Raw genomic sequence first — 12941 nt, 5'->3', positions numbered from 1 at the left:
AACATGCCCAGCAAACAGATGTCAACGACCTTCTCAAGGTAGGGCGGGCTATATAAAGGGATGAGGTGGGATTCCCAGCCACAGAGAGAGAGTTACCACAGGAGGCAGTGGATCTTCCAGTTCTTGGTGTGAGTACATTGTGTTATTGCGTCTCTTTATGCTTCCAAACATTACACTGCTACACCAATAATGTTGCGACATACAGCAATTATATACAGTGGTACCTCAGTACACGTCCACTTTGGAATAAATCGAACTTGGTATGCGTCCTGTTTGGACACAAAAATTTATGTTTGGTTTACGACATACGACCTATGTTTGGAATACGACTCCGAGATGAAGCCATGACTGCCCTCTAACGCCTATACTGGTGAGTCGTCATGTGCGTCTGATGTTAGCAGTAGAGCAAATAACTTGACTCAAGAAATCGTAATGACACAATTGCAAACAAACCATACCACGGACGGGGAAAGAACCCACGATCAGAGAGAACATATGACTCAGCAAAAAATCTGGAAAAATCGAGCAATTTTTTAGTTTTTTTCATATAAGAGTGATGTAGGCATGTTTGCCATGATATAAACACCGTTTTCTTTGGTTATAGACCAGAGATACTCACGAGAGTAGTGTTAATCTTATGATCGTTTCCCAGAGTGCCGGCCTCCTCCCTTACCCCACTCACATAATATGGCGTATCATTCATTTAAGAGTCTTTATGACAGTTCTAGTGTATTTATCGTGTTTCTGATATCAATTTGGAATAAATGTGATAGATAGATAACCTTTATTAATAATATTAGTGTAATTACTCAACATTGTATTTGCTCTAAAAAAAAAACATACCACGGGTAGGGATAGAACCCGCGATCAGAGAGTCTCAAAACTCCAGACCGTCGTGTTAGCCACTGGACCAGCTAGCCACAATAAGATTCGTCCAACTAGGTGTATTTCTACACCATAGGAAGGTTAGCACAGGCACCACTGTGACCACAAATGCAAGTTTTTACAGACGAATCTCCAGCTAGCGTGGCTGTGACGAACTCTAGCTCAAGTCCCCTTAAAGCCATCAATATGACTCACGAAATCGTAATGACACGATTGGCTAACGCGACGGTCTGGAGTTTTGAGACTCTCTGATCTCGGGTTCTATCCCCGCCCATGGTATGGTTTGTTTGCAATCGTGTCATTACGATTTTGTGAGTCATGTTAACGACTTTGAGGGGACTTGAGCTAGAGTTCGTCACGGCCACACTAGCCGGAGATTCGTCTGTAAAAACTTGCATTTGTGGTCACAGTGGTGCCTATGCTAACCTTCCTATGGTGTAGAAATATACCTAGTTGGACTTATCTTATTGTGGCTAGCTGGTCCAGTGGCTAACGCGACGGTCTGGAGTTTTGAGACTCTCTGATCGCGGGTTCTATCCCTGCCCGTGGTATGTTTTTTTTTTAGAGCAAATACATTGTTGAGTAATTACACTAATATTATTAATAAAGGTTATCTATCTATCACATTTATTCCAAATTGATATCAGAAACACGATAAATACACTAGAACTGTCATAAAGACTCTTAAATGAATGATATGCCATATTTTTTTTTTATATTTTATTTCAAACTCAGGTACAAAATATATGGGTACATAATCAATATGTAACAAGATAGAGGCAGTGAACAATAATCAACTGTGACTACACAGTACTGAAGAAGCACATATATAATGACAGAACTGGCTGCTGCACTCAAATCAAACACCGCTTGTACGTACTGTGCTTCACATGAACACCGCTTGTACGTACTGTGCTTCACATGAACACCGCTTGTACGTACTGTGCTTCACATGAAAAGGTGGTCATACATACATATACATATATATATATACAAATACACACACACACATATATACATATATACATATATATATATATATATACATATACATACGTATACACATACATACATATACACATATACATACATATACACATACACACACATACATACATATACACCCCCCCCAGTAAAGCTTACACTCCCCCCCCCCCCCATGAAAACGTGCCACTTTCACCTTAGATACACAGTGACAAATCTCTTATACATACACATTTGTAAAAGCATTAAAAACTTCAATGACAATATATATATAAACACAATCCAGCCAGCTAAACGGCTGACACTATAATACAAGGAATGTCTGAACCTGATGGCTCACATCCACCATAGAACACAATCCACCCTACCCTCATATACCCTATGGTAATAATTAATATCGTGCACACTTCAACCCCCCCCCCCCCATGCCTAGTAACTGTGTCTATCACCCCTCATAACCACCAACAGTCCTTGATAGTAATTAGCGTCTTATAATATATCACCCTAAAAACACGCTACACACATAAACCTACCACAATAATAAATAAATTTACACATTATTCCCTCCAGCAGACAGATTATTTACACTGTCGGAGATAATCTATACATCACATCCTACAGAGAATGGACAACATTAGACATCTAAAATAATATGACATGTGTATCACATGACCTGCTATTGCAGAGATTACTTACACTCCTACCCCCCCCCACAAGTGAAAAACTGACCAGTTTCACCTGGCTATACACAAGATCAAAAACTCATTCACTTGAACATATATAATGAAAATGTGGAAAAACATCTGTAACAATATATAAGCAAAAACACCCCAGGCAAGATCTTACATTATATACAATACCAAAACGTTCCAATAGTTAAAAAACAGGTATGAAAACTCATTATTATGACAAGTTACATTGCTCATATATAGGTAGACATATATAATTACAGGTTAAAATATGCTTATATACTAACATGCTTATGTACATCCTTACAAAACATGAAGGAATCCTTAGATAAATTATAATCATCGGTGTTCACAATAACACCAAGACATTACATTGAATACCACATTGAATATCACCTCAACATCCTTCCTCACACAATTCCACACACACTCACACAATTCCACACACACACTCACACAATCGACCTCTGCAACACCCCCCCCCCTGGAAAGGCCAGCCCGTTCATTCCCCTGACCGCTTATAAAGACCATAAATCCCTCAAAAGAAAGTCCCTGTAGCCCTCCGAGAAATCCCTCTCCCACCTTCTACCATATATTTCCCTGTTGCGACACTTTGTTCTATAAAAGGATGCTGCTATGGCCATCCTACGTTCCTCCGCCCCTTTGTCTCTCATTGCCCATGATATATACACAAAATCAACCATTAAGTAAGCCACAGCCCTTTGAACCTTTACCCCAACCCCACCTACATCTAAACTAAGAGCTCTCAAAACCGACAACCCTTTCCCCCCCACATACCGGATTACTTTCCCTAACCATTCCCGCACAATCCCTAGGCTTTCACAAAAATAAACTACATGAAAAGCTGATTCATCTACCCCACAAACCTGACACATCCCACCCTCCCTTATTCGCCTATTTCGTAAAACAACCCCAGACGGCAATATTCCGTGAAGAAACCTATACATTACCTCCCTCACGCGTGGCCGGATGCGTAACCCTTTTAATCGGCCCCAAATGTCTTCCCATGCGTACATCGGGTACACTCCTTCCGTTGCCACTACCACCCTAGGCCATATCTTCCTCTCCATGGACCCTACCCGCATGTTTCTCGGCTCTCTGACCATCATCAATAGACGCAACAACTCCTCACCATCTCTCAAATCTTGTCCCTTCCACCATCTCCGAAGATCTCCCTGCAGCATCCCCAACCCTCCACTCCCTTCCCCCCGAGCCCTTAGCAACCCATGTTTCACATATACACACTTCAACCTTCTTTCCAAATGAATTAACCCCAGCCCTCCCAAGGCCACCGGAAGTGTTACCACCTCTCTTTTCAACCAATCGCATCCTGAACCCCAGATAAAACGGAAAACTCTGCTCAACAATCTCCGGACATCCCCATACACCAAAGGGTACAAAGCTGCCACATGCCATATTTTACTGTACAAAAGCACATTGACCACAATGACCCTGGTGTAGCGTAAGATGTGTCGGCCTCAATCCTGACAATCTTCCCAATACCCTATCTACCACACCCTTTGAATTATTCTCCCTCGCCATCTGAGCATTACCCATATACACAACTCCACAAATTTTCACCCGGTCCACGACACTCCACCTCACCCCCCCACCCCCGCCCTCCTGCCCATCCCATTCACCCAGTATCATGAGCTTTGATTTATGCACATTCACTGCCATACCTGTTGCCATCCCAAAAACATCTATAACTCTCTCCAGACCCTCCAATCCCTCCCTCCCACTCACTAGGACAGTTGTGTCATCAACGTAACCTATGATACTGGGACTCCCACCTCGTATGTCCTCCCTTACCCCCTCCTGTATGCACATTTCCACTGCCCTATAAAACGGATTCTGTAAACATGCAAATAATATTTGTGACAACGGGCAACCTTGCCTCAATCCCCTGCCCATTTTCACATGCAACCCCACCCTCCCATTTATCTGTACACACATCCCAGCTCTCCGATATAAAGTACGTGCCCAATTCACAATGTCCTCCCCGAACCCTTGCCACTCCATGATTCTCCACAGAGCCTCCCTCTCGACACTGTCATATGCCGTTCTCCAATCCAACGCCAATACCCCACGTTCCCCCTCTTGTGGACCCTCAATAAACCTTCTAATAACCCCATGCCCCTCATACATTGATCTCCCCGGAATCCCATATTGACCCCTCACTATTACCTTTCCAATGACCTTTTTTATACGATTTCCCAAAATTTTTGCAAAAAGTTTGTAGTCTGCACACATGAGTGATATCATCCGGTAATCTCTCACTGTGCACTGACTTTCACCCTTTGGCACCAAAACTACTAGTGCTGTCGCCTGCAAAGGTCCCAACGCACCCCTCTCTTTTATGATATTAAATAATTGCACCAAAAAATCTTTTAATACTCCCTAATGCTGTATGTAAAACTCCGCAGGCAGCCCATCTATCCCCGGTGCCTTACCCCTGCTCATACTCATTAAAGCCGTCCACACCTCGTCCTCCACAATAGGCCCCTGTAACTGTTCCCTGTCGTCCCTGTCCAGCACACTCCGCACCCATCCCCCTGTCTCTCTTAAAGCCCCCTCTCTCACACCCACACTCCTCATATGTGCACTAAGCCAAGAATCAACATACCCTCCCATCCCCTCCGTTGTCACCAAGTCTTGTCCCTCCCTATACCCCTCGATGTCCTCAAGAACTCTCAAACCCACCATTTCCATTGCAACGCGCCGGCGCCCCTGCCCTCGCAGGACACACGCCGATGGTCTATCACCCCACATGACCTCCTCCAACCCCCCTAAAACCCTTGCCGCATCAAACCTCTCATTTTGCACTTCCATTAGGCGTTCCTTCACTCCTTGTATGTCAGCCACAGGGGCTCCCATCCCCCCCCTTCCTCTTACATAATACTCCCTTAACTGCCCCTCAAGATACCTAATAAGCCCATAAGCCAACTGATTCTCGTGCCTTCCCTGTCGGACATAGAACTCTCGAATCCTCGTCTTCGCCGTCACATCCCACCATCTCAACACATCCCCATTGACTTCCATCCCTTCCCATAAGCCTTTCCACCATTGTGCAAATAGGACCCTCCCCTCAACATCTTGAAGCAACCGAACATTCAATTTCCAATAACTCTTATACCTGTTCGGCCGACCCTCCCATCCCAAATCCACCAAAACACCTCTATGATCAGAAAAAAAGACATCCAAAACCCTTACACTCCGCACCACAGCTTTCCTTGTCACGTATATCCTGTCCAGCCGTGCAGCATACCCCTGCCTCACAAAGGTGTGCTGCACCTCCCACGCCGCCCCCCCCTCTACATCCACCAACCCCACCCCTGTTAACAGGTCCCTCAGAACGCCAGAACAATATCCTGCTCCCCTAGGTTCCACATCCTTGCGGCGTATAACGCAATTCCAGTCCCCTCCCACCACAGCTAATGCTGGAAGCGACCTTAAGTGATACACCAACACTTCACGTACAAACTCATTCTTCACTCGACTGTCCCCCTCCGCCGGACCATAAACACACACAAAAGACATCTTATCTCTTCCCCATGTCCCATCCACTCTTATAACCCTCCCCTCACCCCCCTCCTCACAATGATGTACAGTAAACGGGCTAGCCTCCCTCACCAAAATAGCCACTCCTCCTTTCAATCTCGTTGGGTGTGCCGCATATACAGTATACCCCTCAATCATCAACATACAACCCGGCTTGTGGTTGTGCTCTTGCACAAACACTACATCTACACCATACCTAATGAGCATCTCATGAAACCATTCACACTTCCTAGAATTTTTCAGACCATTAACATTTATAGAGAGACTCTTGAATTTGTCAATGGAGGTTTTCCTTTACGTATTGCACCACCTTTATCCCCCTTCCCCTTTATACGCCCTTGATCTTCAATCACCATTCTGTGATCTGCTTTCACATGCCCCTTGCCCCTGGACCCCCCAGGTCCATGCTCAACCACTTCAGCCCAAACCTTTTTGCCCGAACGCTGTGCCGGAGTGAGCACATCCACATCGTCCACGTCCGAGGGCACTGCCGCTCTCTTCCGCGACACTCGAGCCTTTCTTCCCGCCTCCACCTGGAAGCCATCCCCGTGCACTTCCGCCACCACTGTGCCAATTTGCAACCCAGCCTCAACCTGGGTCTCTGACATGCCTCCCCCCCTCTCACCACCTGGGACCCCAGCAGCATCCAGGGCACCCACAAGCCCCTCAACTGTGACCTCTCCTGGGGTCCCTAACAGGTCGTGGAGGACTGAATCAATGGTAGCCTCCACGGCCCTGTCCTCACCCAGTGACACCACATCTTTGGTCGCCGGTGCCTGCCCGGTAGTGCATGTCTCTCTCGGAAGAGTTACACACTCTTCCTCCCTCAAGGCCTCCTCGACCTCCACACTCCAAGCCTTGTTCAAGGAAACCGACTCAGGTCGTGCCAAATCCAACGTCCCAAGGTCCTCTGATGCCTCCTTATGCTGCTCCTTCGCCTGTGTACCCTGTTGCTTAACACACTGCGCAGCAATGTGATCATATGCACCACATAATCGACAGGTACGTTGTTGCCCTGCGTAAGTCACCATTACCTGAGTCCTGAAGTCTTCTAGGAAAATATAGGAAGGAATAGGATGCCTCAATGTCATTTTTAAGGAAAAACTTCCTTCAGGCATCCCAGAATATGATCCTTCCTTCCATTTCCCCAATGTCGCCATACGAACAGTCCCAAACTTCTCGAAGACGGCACGTAGGTCTGCCTCATTAGCCTCAAAGGGTACATTTTTTATCTTCACCCACGTATAATGGCGGGACACATCATGTAGCCTTACCGTCACTGCAGGATTCACTGGTACACAAAGATCTTGGAACCTGGCGACTATGTCCTCATATACACTTGCATTGAGAAATTTCACAAAAATTCTATATGCCCCGTTCAAGGCTACACCATACAGCTCTTCGTTGGCAATGCCGTATGTGTCCCTGATGATGGCAGGTAATAAAACTTGAGCTGAGTGGGCATGCACAGCCCCACGCACCACTTCAATGCCGACAGTGTTTACCCTTCTTCTTGCCGGCTGCGCCATTTTGAGAAAACCAAGTTGTCACCGGCTGACAGCAGAGGGCAGGCTCAGCTCACGTCCGCTCGTCCCAAAGGTTGCCTAGCTTGTTGGTGAGTCAGGAAGTATGGTAGCTTGTTTGTGAGTCAGGAAGTATGGTATCTTGCTGATGAATCAGGAAGTATGGTAGCTTGTAGGTGAGTAACGAAGTATGGTAGCTTGTTGGTGAGTTAGTAAGTATGGTAGCTTTTCGGTGAGTGAGGAAGTAAGGTAGCATGTTTTGAGTCTGGAAGTATGGTAGTTTGTTTTCTGTGTCTAGTTAGTATACAAGTTGTAATGTTTTTGTTGTTTGACTAATTCTACAATAGAGGGTTCAGATGAACATGACGTAAAACCCTCATGTCTCCGTGATTTACATGACACACTAATTCATCACTTGAAGTGAAAGATCGTGAAATGGCTGAACCTTGTTAACTACTCTGGCAACATTTTTACCATGCAGGATCTCCTCTCACTTATAGTTAACTACTAAGGCACAGATAGGCAATTGCTAGAAAAAAAACATGCCCAGCAAACAGATGTCAACGACCTTCTCAAGGTAGGGCGGGCTATATAAAGGGATGAGGTGGGATTCCCAGCCACAGAGAGAGAGTTACCACAGGAGGCAGTGGATCTTCCAGTTCTTGGTGTGAGTACATTGTGTTATTGCGTCTCTTTATGCTTCCAAACATTACACTGCTACACCAATAATGTTGCGACATACAGCAATTATATACAGTGGTACCTCAGTACACGTCCACTTTGGAATAAATCGAACTTGGTATGCGTCCTGTTTGGACACAAAAATTTATGTTTGGTTTACGACATACGACCTATGTTTGGAATACGACTCCGAGACGAAGCCATGACTGCCCTCTAACGCCTATACTGGTGAGTCGTCATGTGCGTCTGATGTTAGCAGTAGAGCAAATAACTTGACTCAAGAAATCGTAATGACACGATTGCAAACAAACCATACCACGGACGGGGAAAGAACCCGCGATCAGAGAGAACATATGACTCAGCAAAAAATCTGGAAAAATCGAGCAATTTTTTAGTTTTTTTCATGTAAGAGTGATGCAGGCATGTTTGCCATGATATAAACACCGTTTTCTTTGGTTATAGACCAGAGATACACACGAGAGTAGTGCCAATCTTATGATCGTTTCCCAGAGTGCCGGCCTCCTCCCTTACCCCTCTCACATAATATGGCATATCATTCATTTAAGAGTCTTTATGACAGTTCTAGTGTATTTATCGTGTTTCTGATATCAATTTGGAATAAATGTGATAGATAGATAACCTTTATTAATAATATTAGTGTAATTACTCAACATTGTATTTGCTCTAAAAAAAAAAACATACCACGGGCAGGGATAGAACCCGCGATCAGAGAGTCTCAAAACTCCAGACCGTCGTGTTAGCCACTGGACCAGCTAGCCACAATAAGATTCGTCCAACTAGGTATATTTCTACACCATAGGAAGGTTAGCACAGGCACCACTGTGACCACAAATGCAAGTTTTTACAGACGAATCTCCAGCTAGCGTGGCTGTGACGAACTCTAGCTCAAGTCCCCTTAAAGCCATCAATATGACTCACGAAATCGTAATGACACGATTGGCTAACGTGACGGTCTGGAGTTTTGAGACTCTCTGATCTCGGGTTCTATCCCCGCCCATGGTATGGTTTGTTTGCAATCGTGTCATTACGATTTCGTGAGTCATGTTAACGACTTTGAGGGGACTTGAGCTAGAGTTCGTCACGGCCACACTAGCCGGAGATTCGTCTGTAAAAACTTGCATTTGTGGTCACAGTGGTGCCTATGCTAACCTTCCTATGGTGTAGAAATATACCTAGTTGGACTTATCTTATTGTGGCTAGCTGGTCCAGTGGCTAACGCGACGGTCTGGAGTTTTGAGACTCTCTGATCGCGGGTTCTATCCCTGCCCGTGGTATGTTTTTTTTTTAGAGCAAATACAATGTTGAGTAATTACACTAATATTATTAATAAAGGTTATCTATCTATCACATTTATTCCAAATTGATATCAGAAACACGATAAATACACTAGAACTGTCATAAAGACTCTTAAATGAATGATATGCCATATTATGTGAGAGGGGTAAGGGAGGAGGCCGGCACTCTGGGAAACGATCATAAGATTGGCACTACTCTCGTGTGTATCTCTGGTCTATAACCAAAGAAAACGGTGTTTATATCATGGCAAACATGCCTACATCACTCTTATATGAAAAAAAACTATAAAATTGCTCGATTTTTCCAGATTTTTTGCTGAGTCATATGTTCTCTGTTTCATGGCAGTTTAAGAAAAGATTAAACTCAGTGAACAAGTTATGTCGATGATAGTAATAATTTATAATAATTTAGAGTAATAATAAATAATCGCTTTGGATTATTATAATCATGGGGAAGCACTAAACTCGTAGGATTATACAGCGCCTGTGAGGGGGATGGAAGGTATTCAGGCTTGATTCAGGGAACTGGAACACAGATCCAATTCCCCAGATCAAGAGCCCCTCACCAGCATCAAGGAACCTCCCTTGAGGGGAATTTCATATATCGTATAAGTTTGGTAGCTGACAATTACAGCACTCCAGAGCGATTATTATTATTATTACTACTACTACTACTACTACTACTACTATTACTACTACTACTATTACTACTACTACTACTACTACTACTACTACTGCTACTACTACTACTACTACTACCATGTTCACTGAGTTTAATAATTTCTTAAGCTGCCACGATACACAGACGAACACACCAGCTAACCTCTTTACTGTGAACTTCCTTTGTACTTCCATTTTCCTGTTGTTTTTCCTCTTGGAAGAGGAAAAACAACAGGAAATTTGTACAAATATGTAGTGTTTGAGAGTGTGAAAGTTAGTGTAGTGAGTGACTGTAGGAAGAAGATTAAGATACTTGAAGCTGAGACGCAGTGCTGCCGTTCATCACACAACTTCTAGCACAGTATACAATAACGACTCGTCAGAAACATCCTGAGAATGCAAAATAAAAGTTCTTTGGACAGATTTTTAGTAAAAGTCAAACCTGGTGAGCTTCAACCAGATCCAAATAAGAAAAAAGAGACAGAAGAGAAAGGGATTCTCCTTCCAGACAACAACATTACCTGCTCCTCCCTTCTCAGCACTGTCCCAGTAGACACTTCACACTTTCCAGCAAAGTAAACTGAGGGTAAATTTACATTTATTTCATCTAATTCTTTTGTATTTATGTATATATTTTAATATTAAGCAGTGTTTAAATTATTTTATACAACTCCCATCAATTTATAAAATGGCAAGAACAATAAGGTTTTTTTAATGGTAACGGGTTAATCGTTTTCCCAATATTACTTAAGGGAAAATCAGTTTGGTATACGTCCTGTTTAGTATAAGTCCAAGCTTATGGAATGGATTGAGGGCGTATACCGAGGTATCATTGTATTTACAAATGTTCAGATGACGTGGGAATTTTATATGGCTACCTGTATGAACCTCGTCATTATATTCATACAAATAATCTCCTTGGGAGGTGACAACCATATATTATTTATAGTAGTTACCCCGCAGAAGCGAGTGGGAAAACTTGAATCACTCCTTACCACTTTGAGTTACTCCCTCTGATGCCACACACACTAGGCACATCTGTCCTGAGCCAGTAGTGTAACTTAGAAGTGGATAGCACCCACAAGTATGGCGCTACTAATTAGCTGTGAACTGTATGTATAAATTGGACCAATTAGAAAAGGGGGGGATGGAGTTACACGTGAACATAACGATACCACCACTTACCCAATTTCATTGGTGGCCACTGGAGAACTTTGTAGTGCCCACAGTACCTGTCCAACTATAACACTTAACTGGCCAGTTATGAGTTTTATATAATAAGGTTTACTTAACTGTAGGCGAGGAGGCAGCATTCATATTTCCTTATTTCCTCCTCTGATTCAGACATCGTGTTAAACTGTTGGGATTCTCCTTCCAGCAGGATTATGATATCACTTGGGTTGGTTCGACTTAGGAGACGAGACTCCGAAAAACTCCGTGGTCCTGGGAACAGGGCCGTACATTTTACGTGCACTCACTCGGAGAATTGTGACTCGTTCACTTCACACATTCCTTTAACTTAGTGTTATTATCACTGATTTCACTACAATCCACAAGACAACAGAGTTTTCTATTTATTTACACACGTTAGCGGTTCATCCATTAAGATTTGAGCCCGATGAGTGTCGATTGAATAATCAGTATTCTCCCCAATGAACTCGTTCATCATGGCGTCGTCACGGCGTTCACTAATTTCCGTTGTTTCCACCGTATTATGGCGGTTTTGACAACTTACTGTCCCCGAATATGCGCTGGGAACAGTTACATTTCTTATTATGAGGAGACAACTAATCGCGTTTCGGCAGTCAGAACCACCAATTTTCTGGATCCATGGTAATGGAGATTCCGTGTCATAGGTCTATGCTCCACGAGACTGCCCATCATGCCTGAGCCTCCCCTCTTGGACCCCAGCGCATGCGCAGGGCTTCTCTATTGGTTCTCTTCCACTTTCAAATATATTTTAGCCCAACAGAAACACATTAATTACATATTTACATGATACAATATAAGTCTGAGAAATATACACCAGAATTTTCCACACTGTGGCCTGGGGAGGTCGTTATTAGACGACTTAAATTGCTTCTTACTCTAGGAGACGATTCTAGCCCGCTCTAGATTGTGCAACTGTTTTCCTAGTGGGCCTTATTACAATTTCTTCTTGTATCACTCGGTCAGTGTCCTCAATATCACTCGTGTCATTTTCCCTTAGATTTCCATTTACATTTGATAGAACACCATTTAATTCTAAGGGAATTAATTTATTAATGGTACGCAAACCTTCCTGACCACGACACAACACTTTGACATTCCTAACAACACCTTGTGCATCTGGGAATAATGTTACTACCTTGCCCAGGGGCCACAATATTCGAGGTTGCTTAGTATCAATCAGCACAATATCACCTAGTTGAAAGTTCTATCAATTTACTGCCTCTGACGCACCATAAAAGTATTCACGTCGTGTAAGAAGACACTCTTTGTGCCACATATTGGACCAATGATTAATTAATTTATTTAGCATCATAAACTTATCACTCAACACTGTCACGTTATTGTAATCTTCATCACTTCCCTCAGGATTATCTCTATAGATAGGTGCAACTTCTAACCTCTGTCCACAT

At 43.6% G+C, this 12941-nt stretch overlaps 1 long non-coding RNA gene across 1 annotated transcript in view; it reads left to right on the top strand.

Annotated features, from left to right (window-relative positions):
• The first annotated feature begins 8289 nt into the window (after positions 1 to 8289).
• LOC138851675 (uncharacterized) overlaps positions 8290 to 12941 on the top strand; it is a 73747-nt gene continuing 69095 nt past the window's right edge. Inside the window, exon 1 of the long non-coding RNA XR_011391343.1 lies at positions 8290 to 8330. This is a non-coding gene — a long non-coding RNA (uncharacterized lncRNA). The remainder of the gene's footprint in view (positions 8331 to 12941) is intronic.

The sequence above is a fragment of the Cherax quadricarinatus genome, unplaced genomic scaffold (assembly GCF_038502225.1).
Source record: "Cherax quadricarinatus isolate ZL_2023a unplaced genomic scaffold, ASM3850222v1 Contig1546, whole genome shotgun sequence".
Taxonomy (NCBI): domain Eukaryota; kingdom Metazoa; phylum Arthropoda; class Malacostraca; order Decapoda; family Parastacidae; genus Cherax; species Cherax quadricarinatus.
Note: the sequence above shows the minus strand (reverse complement) of the source record. Positions and strands in the feature narration are given on the sequence as shown.